Genomic DNA, 12,019 nt, shown 5'->3' on the forward strand with positions numbered 1-12,019 from the left:
ATCTAGAGTGTTTGCGTGAAGCAATGTAAAGTCATACCATTTTAATCAGCGTTTTCTTAGCTTCTAAAAGGCATAGCTAGCATGTGTCAAAGCTGTGTCAAGCTAACATAGCAAGTTTTATCATGGCTGTAGGTGTATATGGACAGTTGCAATCACAACATTGATGTAAAACCTTGTCATAAAATTAGAAATGCATGTATTAATAAAGAACCCCTATTAATAGCTAGATATCTCCCATTTTTAAGTAAAAATCAGACTAGGCATACATTTGATCTGATCTGTGTTTTTAGTATTCCACAAGAGAGGAAATGCACAGATATAGGGGTTTCCCTCTGTCCTGATGTTAGCAGCAAACGTGAAGCATAAACAAAAAGTTCTGTAAGCTTCAACAGTATTAATACATTTCAGTGCTGATTTTGATCGATCTATCTATCTATACATACATATATATACACATACTGTATATACTTCAAATAGGCCTTTTGTAATAATTTACCAAAACCTGGCTGTTAATTGAAAATGTAAAATGTTTTTCCTTTTACAAGTCTTTATACAGCCAATTTAACTAGTGAAGACCCTGTCTGTGCACAAGTAAAAAAGATCATTCTTTAACATCAAAATTCAAATTGATTTAATTCCATTTGAATGAATGTTGCAACTGCCCCTGTGACAGGGTATCTGCACAATTTTCAAAGTCAAATTTAAGGCTTTTTAAGACCTTTTTAAGACCTGAAGAAATCAGAATACCGTACATTAGGGGTGCGCAATATTGACAAAAATATGTCTAGATATTTTCAAAGTTTTGTTGATAATAATTAAATGATATTTTACTGATTGTATTTTTGTATTGGTACCCTGGCTGGTTTAGGCCTGTTGTTGACAGAAGACTCACGAAGATATTCATATTTTTTTATATTCTCTGCAGTGGTCACAGTTCACCGTAGTGACCGAAATTTAACATTTTTATTAAGGGGCAATATTTGCCACCTTAAATTGATTTCCAGGGGCATTGTCACCTATATATGGATATTGTTTCTAAACGTAGCGGTATGCATCACCTTTTATGTCAAATTCTAACATTCAAATTAAATTATATTAGAATAACACAGTACCAATGTCAAATTAAATCATTAAATTAAAATCCATCCTTGCAGTGCAGAGGTGACACAGAAGCGGCATCAAAACTGGCATTACTATATTTATACTTCATTTACAATTGCATAAAGCTGTTCAATATTTAAATATGAAATGATTTATAATTTTGACGTTTTAATTAAAGGATACTTTAAATATGAAACTGAAACCACCAGTAGGTGGCGGCAAGTCACTGTCTTAATCAGCGAGTTGTTGGGAGTCATTTATTCAACCGATTTGTTCAAACGGCTGATTCATTCAGAAAAACAAGTGATTGTTCATTGAATCGTTTAAATGATTCGTTCAAAACGTGGATTTCAATAAAAAAAAAAAAAAATCATCGGCTTCATTATGAAATTCTCGTCGGCAATATAAAGTGAAAATTGACAATATTGTGTCCAAAAAGTAACTCACAATGTTAACTGTATTGTTAATTTAACTGTTGTATAAAATAATAGCACATTTGCAATTGTGCAATGGAAAACGGCACTCTTGCTCATGTGATATTCTAATATAACAACATATAATATAAATATATAAGACAAAAACTCATTTGGGAACATCTATAAACTGACACATCACGCAGTGAAAGCAAGCATTAAAGAAACGCGATGTCAGCTCGCACTCGCAGTGCCTCGTACATAGTTAAAACAATGATTACAATATCATCATAGTTCATAGACAATATCGCACACTCCTAAGCACATAAAGAATGAACTTACAATTGAACTGACATTTACTCGTTTTCTTCTTTCCTCTCGCGTGCAGGAGACAGACGTAGGCTAATATACTGCCGTAAGTGACGCGAATTGTCACGTGAACAAGCAAATCCACCAAGATAGAATTAAAAAAATAATTAGAGCCGCTAATTAGATAAGTCAAAGTCAATGTGTCATCTAAAATGTAAGACCTTTCATAAAAAAAATGACATTTATTTTTTTTTAAGACCTTTTATGGCCTTAAATAATAAAAAAAATCTAATTTAAGACCTTTTAAGACTTTTTAAGGATCCGCAGAGACCCTGTGTGAACTGTTGAAACCGTCTTGTTATGGGGACAGTTGCAACATTTGACTGTCTATTTAAGTAAATTGTAAATGTATTATCATATACACGTTGCAGCAGTGTGTCTGGGTAGCTGAAAGATTTTGTTATATTAGAAATTTTGCTTTCCAATACAAACAGTCTCTGAGAAACTCAAGGAAATGCAAAAAGCGTTGCAACCGTCCCCACTCTCCCCTAATAGACCTTTCTCACAATAACCGGAAATACGTAATCGTTGTGGAAGCGGAGTTCCTGTCAAGCATCAACACACCAGAAAAACATAAACTCGGGCAAGTTTAAAATGGATCAAAGAGTCTACACAACTTCATTAACGGATTTGCCAAATATTACATTTGCTGATGTGACGACTCGTGGAGGAAAACTCCGTCACCAAAAAGAAAAAAACGAAATAAAGGGTAAAAAAATTTCCAAGAGGAATTTGTCCATAAACATCAAGGTAAGTAGAGAGCAAGGCTAACTGTTACTGAACTGTTAACTAAAATGACACATCATTAGCGTGTCAATAGCTCTTGCAAGTTGCTTGCGCCATTTGTTTATGTTGCCTTGACTGCGGAGGAAGTAGATTACCACGACGATTGCGTATTTCTGGTCACAAATACCGAAGTTGTGAGAAAGGTCTATAAAGAAGCCTCAGAGAAACATCAACCAATTTAGTATGTAATACAATTGTATTAGTTTTATAATGAAACTAATAAAATTTTAAAGCATGCTGTGCTCTTTAAAGGGATTTTAATTACCCCAAATCCTGCTAATTTAGTCAGTATTAATGCATGTTCACTGATTCTAGCTTCTGTCTCTTTCTTTTCATGGGGACTGAGTAGGCTACACATGCTTATATTGATTTATTTTATTTTATTTTTCCAAAGAAACAATGAGTGAAACCTAGAAGGGAACAAACAAGAGGTTAATGTATTAATTTACATAAACTGTTTAAAAGACAAGTGATTATACTTACCTTTTGAGTCCTTTAGAGTATTTGAAGTCCTTGAAACCTATAAGAAAAAAAGAGGCATTTAAATCATGTATTTTATTTGTTTGAGAAGTACACATTGTATTTTTTCCCTTTCCTGTATTTTCTTTAATTTATTTTTTCTCTTATACATTCCAGTTATTGAATTAAAGTTTTTGAATTCAACACAAACAAAATAATACAATTAGTTAAACCTTACACCTTGTGTGAGTGGCTCATTATTGTTGTGACATCCTTATTCTCTGCAGGCGAATTTAGTCTTCTGATTGAACTGGTCCATACTCAGACTTTGTGTCTGTACCAAATTGAGTGAAGGGTTATGTAACTTATAATTTTCAAAACAAAATATAGAAAATAAATAAATAAATGAAAGCAATCACATTCGATCAAACAACACAGTTAATACAAAAAGAGAAGAAAATAACAAATAAACCCAAAAATTTACATTAAATTCCCTTCAAAGGGATTTAACCTCTGTTTTCAAAACGAGTTCGGTCTCACAGTCTCAAGTTATATTCACAACCTTGTGAATATGGCCAGAGACAATTTATATAAGAGACATGCCACTTCCTCAATCCTCAATAGAACTATATAAGGAAAACCCGTAATGGCAAAGATGGCGGTTGTATGAACATGTCCCGCCCCTCCCGCTGGAAAGCCAATCATCTGCTTTTAACAGTCAAGCCGCGAAACTTTTAAACCTATCGTCTGGTTCCACTGACGCATGCGCACAGTTGAGGTTTTGCGACAGCGGAGACGATTTGGGGACAGCGAGTTGTTGTGTGTGCAAGATCAGTGACAGGGCGCATATTTAACTCAAAGAACCATATGGAAAGGACAAGCAGAGAGGGAGAGCCCCAGTCGCGCGCGCGCTCTCTCTCTCTCTCTCTCTTTCCGAAGCCAGGCAAAAGTGTAAACAAGAGTTACAAGACTTCACCGTCTCCAAATTAAGCGCTGTCTTGCTCTCTCTCCCGCATGCATATTAATCAAATTAAAACGACATGATGGTATAAGGTCGGAAGACCAAAGTTTCATGTTGGAGCATTAAATAAACGAAAAATAAAGCTCTCTAAATAAACGAAAAAACCTATCCAGTGATGTAATGTTTTCTGTGTTGACACTAACCTTGTGGGATGTGATGTCCATGTCCTAACTGCTGGGATAATCACACAACCGTATGACACATCCAATTCGCGAACTAATGATTAATTTGAACCGATTCATTTTAATGAATAGTTAAAACAACTGATCTATACAATACATTGTTATTACTGATAAAGTGCAAACCTGCTTATATTTAAATAAAGGAGAACAATATTGACATTGAATATGCACAACACCGACATTCTGGATAGAGACGTAAATGAAGTTGGTGTCGTGAAACCTTGCGCATGCGTAGTAAAAGTATAACCTGTGGGGGAAAAGGCGTTTTAAACCTTATTGTGGGGCAAAGTCATCAAACTTTTTCAGCAATTTTTATCATATTTTACTGCTGTTTCTATACATGCAGTTTTTATGTCCCAGTGACAGTGCAGTTCTGACTCTCTGCCCATTCATTTAAATAGGAGCCTGGTCTTGTTAGTCCGAAATAGCTGCCCGGAGGCGTTGCCAAGATGGCGGCCGAGTGGCACGACTTGCCTAAAAGGACTTTGATATGGCTGAAATCGTTAAACAGGTTACTCCGTCTCTCCTCTTGAATGAAACTTTGGCGAAAAAACTGTGAAAAGACTAAGTGCTGTTAGTTCAATTTCCTACCATCCAAATCAGCAACGATACTCACCAGTTTCACGCAATCACGACTCGCAGGTCGGTGCGGCTCGCCAGTCCCGACTCCCTCCACGAACACGAGAGTTAGAACGAAAACCAGGAATCCAGGAACTCCAATCCAGAAAGCATCGATTCACAGCCAGCACTCTAGTGCAGCAGATTAATGGCATATTTCAAGAGAATCGTTCAAATTGGTATAGAAGCATGAAATTTGGCACAGATACTCTCTAAGGGTCACTCTTTGGGAAAAAGGCGCTGGCCATCCAAAAATTCAACATGGCGGCCATTTTTTCAAGATGGACGCTATTTCTGTCAAATGCTCATTATGTCAATCTTTCAAACAGTGATGTAGGCATAACATTTTGTGAAAATACTCTCTTCAGAATGTTTTTTTTGGAAAACGGTGCTTGTCCCTCAAAAATTCAAGATGGCAACCATTTTTCAAGATGGCCACCATTTTTCAAGATGGCCGCCATTTTTCTTGAATCCTTAATTTTTTTTTTTTCAAATGGTGATGCTATCATGAAATTTGGTAAAAATATTCTTAAAGGAACATTATCATGGAAAAAGATGTGTGCCACTCAAAAATTCAAGATGGCGACCATTTTCAAGATGGCCACCATTTCTGTCAGAGCTCAATTTAATGTGTTAAGGAAGGTTTTGTTTAATAGAGTGAACGTCATTACACAACCAGGGCACACTGGTGACTTCACTGCTGTGGAACTCAGCATGGGATTCAGTGTCAGCTAATCTAGTTTTACTTTCACTGTAGTTCTTGACTAGTAGTAATAGTATAGCTAAGTTTAGTGTCCCTAAACCGCACCCGAATTGACAGGTTGTGCCAGCGTGGGAGAGCCGAGCCAAGGGTAAGCGGGGCAATACATGACTTGTTCATGTATGCTTACCTGGAAGGTGTACAGATCACACGGGACTTAAATGGCACTGGATGAATGATCGGGCTAGGTGTAGGTGACCCGTACCTAGTTGTATCCCATACTATGTCTACTGATTGTGTACTATGTCTATGATTGAGGTGGTAAAAGGATAACCCCTCGGCCTTAATCAGACAACAAACCTCCAAAATGGCAAATAGTGCTGGGCGGTTTACCGGTTCATACCGAATACCGGTGTTTATTTTTGTTACGAAATGAATTTTTAATATACCGCAATACCGGTGTATGTCGCTTTAATCGGAACGCGGCGCTGCGCGACACAAATGACCCACATGACCGCAATTATTAGAAAATGAACTTCTTCCATTTTCTAATAATTGCGCCAACAGTTGTTGCCTTCTCACCAAGCTGCTTGCCTATTGTCCTGTAGCCCATCCCAGCCTTGAGCAGGTCTACAATTTTATCCCTGATGTCCTTACAAAGCTCTCTGGTCTTGGCCATTGTGGAGAGGTTAGAGTCTGTTTGATTGAGTGTGTGTACAGGTATACAGGTAACGAGTTCAAACAGGTGCCGTTAATACAGGTAATGAGTGGAGAACCGGAGGGCTTCTTAAAGAAAAACTAACAGGTCTGTGAGAGCCGGAATTCTTACTGGTTGGTAGGTAATCAAATACTTATGTCATGCAATTAAATGCAAATTAATTATTTAAAAATCATACAATGTGATTTTCTGGATTTCCGTCTCTCACAGTTGAAGTGTACCTATGATAAAAATTACAGACCTCTACATGCTTTGTAAGTACGAAAACCTTCAAAATCAGCAGTGTATCCAATACTTGTTCTCCCCACTGTGCAACCTGTACCAGTAGCGTATCCTTTTTTCTAACAGTGGGCTTTCCTCTCTGTGGACTATACCTTGCCGTGGTGGAGAGATTTGTGTATGAACTCCATTGAACCTGAGAGCTATGCCGGCGGGGATTTTATATCCCTGGCAAGTTTAACTAAGCTGGACAGGTCAAAGAAGAGGAGGCAGACAAAGCAGACATTATAACTATTTGACAGAAATGGTGGCCATCTTGAAAATGGTGGCCATCCTGAATTTTTGAGTGGCACATACCTTTTTCCAAAAGAGTGTTCCTTGAAGAGTATTTCTGCCTAATTGTATGCTTGCATCACCATTTTAACAATTTAAATAATTAAGGCGAGACACTACGGGTGAATAGGATAAAAATAAAAAAACTAGCAGATATCACCATGAAACTTTCCCAGTTGATTACCTACATTAAGATGAGAAAAAAATGTATAAAAGTTTTCTGTAATTTAATGTTTAAATTAGCAAATTAGGCAATATCTAATTAAATATGCGCTAATTTGTATTTTAAAAAACTAAATCTGAATATTGGATGAAGCCAGATTAAAAATTATTTTTTCATTGTGTTCACATATTAGATGGGGAAAAAATACAGAGGCATTTATGGATATCTACTTTTGTTATCCTGTAAATCATAATATACTGTCAATAGCCTTAAAAAAATATTTTCGCCATGTTTTTTGGAATAAAATGTTATATAAATCAGGCTAGGAATAATATATTTACAGATCCCTCTGTAAATGTCTTCATAATATAACTAGGTACAAGACTGGAAAGATTGGTGTATATAGGTGCTACTGAAGTGGAGATTTCTGACTTGGAGTATGAGAGAAAGGTCATTTTGAGAAAACGGGCTTTAAAGATTTATCATCAGCCAATGAGATCGCGCATTCAGCCCTTTTACTTTTGCGATTGGTTGCTGATAAAAAGGAAATGACCATATTTGGATCCGACAGCATTGTACAGTGAAGAGAGAGCTTTCCAGCGGTGCCTGTGAAGACAGAGAGCAGACAGAGATCGCGGATCGGCGGGAAGATTTACAACGACAACTTTTGTTGAATTTACGCGAAATCTACAGACGCAAACAGACAAAGTGTAGTAAAATAATGTCTAAATGTGTTTTTTGGACTTTTTTTCACCACAGTCTGAAAGAAGACATGTTATTGAAGACAAATATCCAAAAATCTCAAAATTGACCAGTTTTGACAACAATGTTTTTGCCTGCCATGTCTCACCTTAATATTCGACAGGAACAGTGGCCATCTTTAAAAATGGCAGCCATCTTGAATTTTTGAGGGACAAGCATCTTTTTCTATTAACATGTCCTTTAGAGAGTATATTTGTATCAAATTTTATGCTTGGATCACTGTTTGAATAATTGATATAATAAGCATTGAATAGCAATTGAATGCAACCATATTGAATTTTTGAGTGGCCAACGCCTTTTTCCAAAATAGTGGCCCTTAGAGAGTATCTGTGCCAAATTTCATGCTTCCATACCAAAGTGAACGATTTTTTTACTAATCTGCTGCACTATAACGCTTTGGTGGACACACGGCCTAAGGCTGATTATTAAAGCGTTTACACACACACACACACACACACACACACACACAGTGAGGAAAATAAGTATTTGAACACCCTGCTATTTTGCAAGTTCTCCCACTTAGAAATCATGGAGGGGTCTGAAATTGTCATCAGGTGCATGTCCACTGTGAGAGACATATGCTGTTTCTCAATTCCAAGAACGCAGAGAACGGACTTGTGTTCTCGTGGAGACCGGTCTTGCCAAGCTTCCTTGGAAGAACGAACTCAGAACCGGCCGCAATGACTTCTGGGACACCAGGCGAGTACTAGCTCAAGTCTGCATTCGATGCATCCACGGTATCAAGAACACATCCGGGTTCTTTCATGCGTCCTCTGTACTTGCGTTCTTGAGAATTGGGTCTGAACTTCGACGGTTATGATGACGTAAAACGAGAACACAAGGACGCAAGATCGCTGAAGAACGCATATTGAGAAACACCCATAATCTAAAAAAAAAATCCAGAAATCACAATGTATGATTTTTTAACTATTTGTATGATACAGCTGCAAATGAGTATTTGAACACCTGAGAAAATCAATGTTAATATTTGGTACAGTAGCCTTTGTTTGCAATTACAGAGGTCAAACGTTTCCTGTAGTTTTTCACCAGGTTTGCACACACTGCAGGAGGGATTTTGGCCCACTCCTCCACACAGATCTTCTCTAGATCAGTCAGGTTTCTGGGCTGTCGCTGAGAAACACGGAGTTTGAGCTCCCTCCAAAGATTCTCTATTGGGTTTAGGTCTGGAGACTGGCTAGGCCACGCCAGAACCTTGATATGCTTCTTACAGAGCCACTCCTTGGTTATTCTGGCTGTGTGCTTCGGGTCATTGTCATGTTGGAAGACCCAGCCTCGACCCATCTTCAATGCTCTAACTGAGGGAAGGGAGGTTGTTCCCCAAAATCTCGCAATACATGGCCCCGGTCATCCTCTCCTTAATACAGTGCAGTCGCCCTGTCCCGTGTGCAGAAAAACATCCCCAAAGCATGATGCTACCACCCCCATGCTTCACAGTAGGGATGGTGTTCTTGGGATGGTACTCATCATTCTTCTTCCTCCAAACACGTTTAGTGGAATTATGACCAAAAAGTTCTATTTTGGTCTCATCTGACCACATGACTTTCTCCCATGACTCCTCTGGATCATCCAAATGGTCACTGGCAAACTTAAGACGGGCCTTGACATGTGCTGGTTTAAGCAGGGGAACCTTCCATGCCATGCATGATTTCAAACTAGACGTCTTAGTGTATTACCAACAGTAACCTTGGGAACGGTGGTCCCAGCTCTTTTCAGGTCATTGACCAGCTCCTCCCGTGTAGTTCTGGGCTGATTTCTCACCTTTCTTAGGATCATTGAGACCCCACGAGGTGAGATCTTGCATGGAGCCCCAGTCCGACGGAGATTGACAGTCATGTTTAGCTTCTTCCATTTTCTATTGATTGCTCCAACAGTGGACCCCTTTTTCACCAAGCTGCTTGGCAATTTCCCCGTAGCCCTTTCCAGCCTTGTGGAGGAGTACAATTTTGTCTCTAGTGTCTTTGGACAGCTCTTTGGTCTTGGCCATGTTAGTAGTTGGATTCTTACTGATTGTATGGGGTGGACAGGTGTCTTTATGCAGCTAACGACCTCAAACAGGTGCATCTAATTTAGTATAATAAATGGAGTGGAGGTGGACATTTTAAAGGCAGACTAACAGGTATTTGAGGGTCAGAATTCTAGCTGATAGACAGGTGTTCAAATACTTATTTGCAGCTGTATCATACAAATAAATAGTTAAAAAATCATATATTGTGATTTCTGGATTTTTTTTTTAGATTATGTCTCTCACAGTGGACATGCACCTACGATGACAATTTCAGACCCCTCCATGATTTCCAAGTGGGAGAACTTGCAAAATAGCAGGGTTTTCAAATACTTATTTTCCTCACTGTGTGTGTGTGTGTGTGTGTGTGTGCGTGTTATTACATTTGTACGTACTTGTACTTCTACAGATTTGAATTAAAAACATGGGTAGTAGGGGTTCCACAGATAAAGGCAAATCACAGAGGAGACAAGGGAAAACTAGGAGACTGTTGCATAACCACAAAGTCCAGAGGCTTTCATTTAGTCATTAATAATAATAAAAAATATGGAGTATTAAATTACAAACAGTAGGAACAAATCTTCTTTGTCAAAGGGGGTGAAGTTTATTTAATGTGTGTTCAGTGTTCAACTAAAGTTATTCCTCTTTGAAAGTTGTCAGTAGAGCACGTCTATCTGCCTCATCATTACCACATTCCTTCTCATTCCCCGAGGGAATTAAAGCTTACTAAAACATTCATTCTAAAACCTTTACATTCTAAGACAAAGCCAAGACAAACAGCAGAAGATATTCTTGGTGGTGTCCACAGTCCTTTTATAGAAATACTTTAGTTGTTAATTGTAATATTTTTTGTAAAGGGGAAATCAACTATTCAGGTTACAAGTTGTGGAAACATATATGGTATAATATAACAACTTTTTTATGCACTTCCCTTTGCACAAAGCAAACACGAATTTTAGACACAGAGAATAACATCAGAGATGCACATTTAGTTACAAATAACTAAAGATTTCCTGCTTTCATTCTGAGATTGTAGTGGCTGGTCTGACTGTACTTCTGGATCGCAGCGCTGAAGCAGAACAGGCGTAAAGAAAGGGGTTCACGCAACCGTTTATAAAGAAAAGAGCCCCAGTTATATTGTGGCTAGCATTTGAATCCCATGACACTACCATTAAAACAACGTTGTTGATCGTACAGGGGACGCCGAATATGAAGAAGGGCACTATGATTCTGACGGCCAGTTTTGTCAGCCTGTGCAATTTGATTTACATACTGTTTGTCAAAATGTGTGCATTAATTTTGTTTTGTTTGTTGTGATGTAACTAGCATTTCTGTCTTCAACATCTGTTAATGTTAATGCAAGCTCATGGACAATATATGAAGGGCAGAGCATATACACTGCAGAAGACTTTCAGATGCAATATATCTTGGCATGTCAACTTAAAGACTTTCTTATTGAGCAAACACGATTGATATGCACTGTTGTGGAAAAATTCATCTTTTCTTTGTATTTTATTTTCAACGATTTAACAAACGAATGCCATGCGTTCTTTGGCTGTATTTTGAGTTTCTTTTATGATATTGATACAGCTGCAGGGTGTGTGTGTGTGAGATTTCAGAGGTAAGGAGATTCCCGTGCTGGGGAGGGGTCAAGGGGGGTCCCTTTTGTTCCTTGTGCTGTGAAGGGTTCAAGGGGGGGTCCCTTTTGTTATTTTGTTTAGTGGGGGCTGTAGGAGATAGCTTTTGAATAGAACACTATAAAGTAGCTGGTCAACCTCTGCTCTGAGTCTCACTCCGCCTGCAGCTGGACTGTGGATGGACTGGGAACATTCTTGCAAGAATAAATATCTTTTAAGGACAATTTGAATCCTGATGTCTCTTATGCCTGATGCTATTTTGTTAGTTACTTGTTTTTGCCTCAACATGCACATCAATAACCATTTGAAGGGTGATCTGTTTGTTGGTTCACAAAACCCAGAACCGTACATTTGACATTTATTCACTATCTAAAGCGACTTACAAATGAGGAATAGGTTGTGAAAAGGCAAAAAAACACAAGTGCTCAAAACACAGTTTCAGACATTGCTTAGAGTAGCACAAGCTAGGGAGGGATTAAAGGAAAGTGATAGCATATAATTTTTTATTATTATTA

This window comes from Scardinius erythrophthalmus, assembly GCF_964197995.2.
Source record: "Scardinius erythrophthalmus genome assembly, chromosome: 5".
Taxonomy (NCBI): Eukaryota; Metazoa; Chordata; class Actinopteri; order Cypriniformes; family Leuciscidae; genus Scardinius; species Scardinius erythrophthalmus.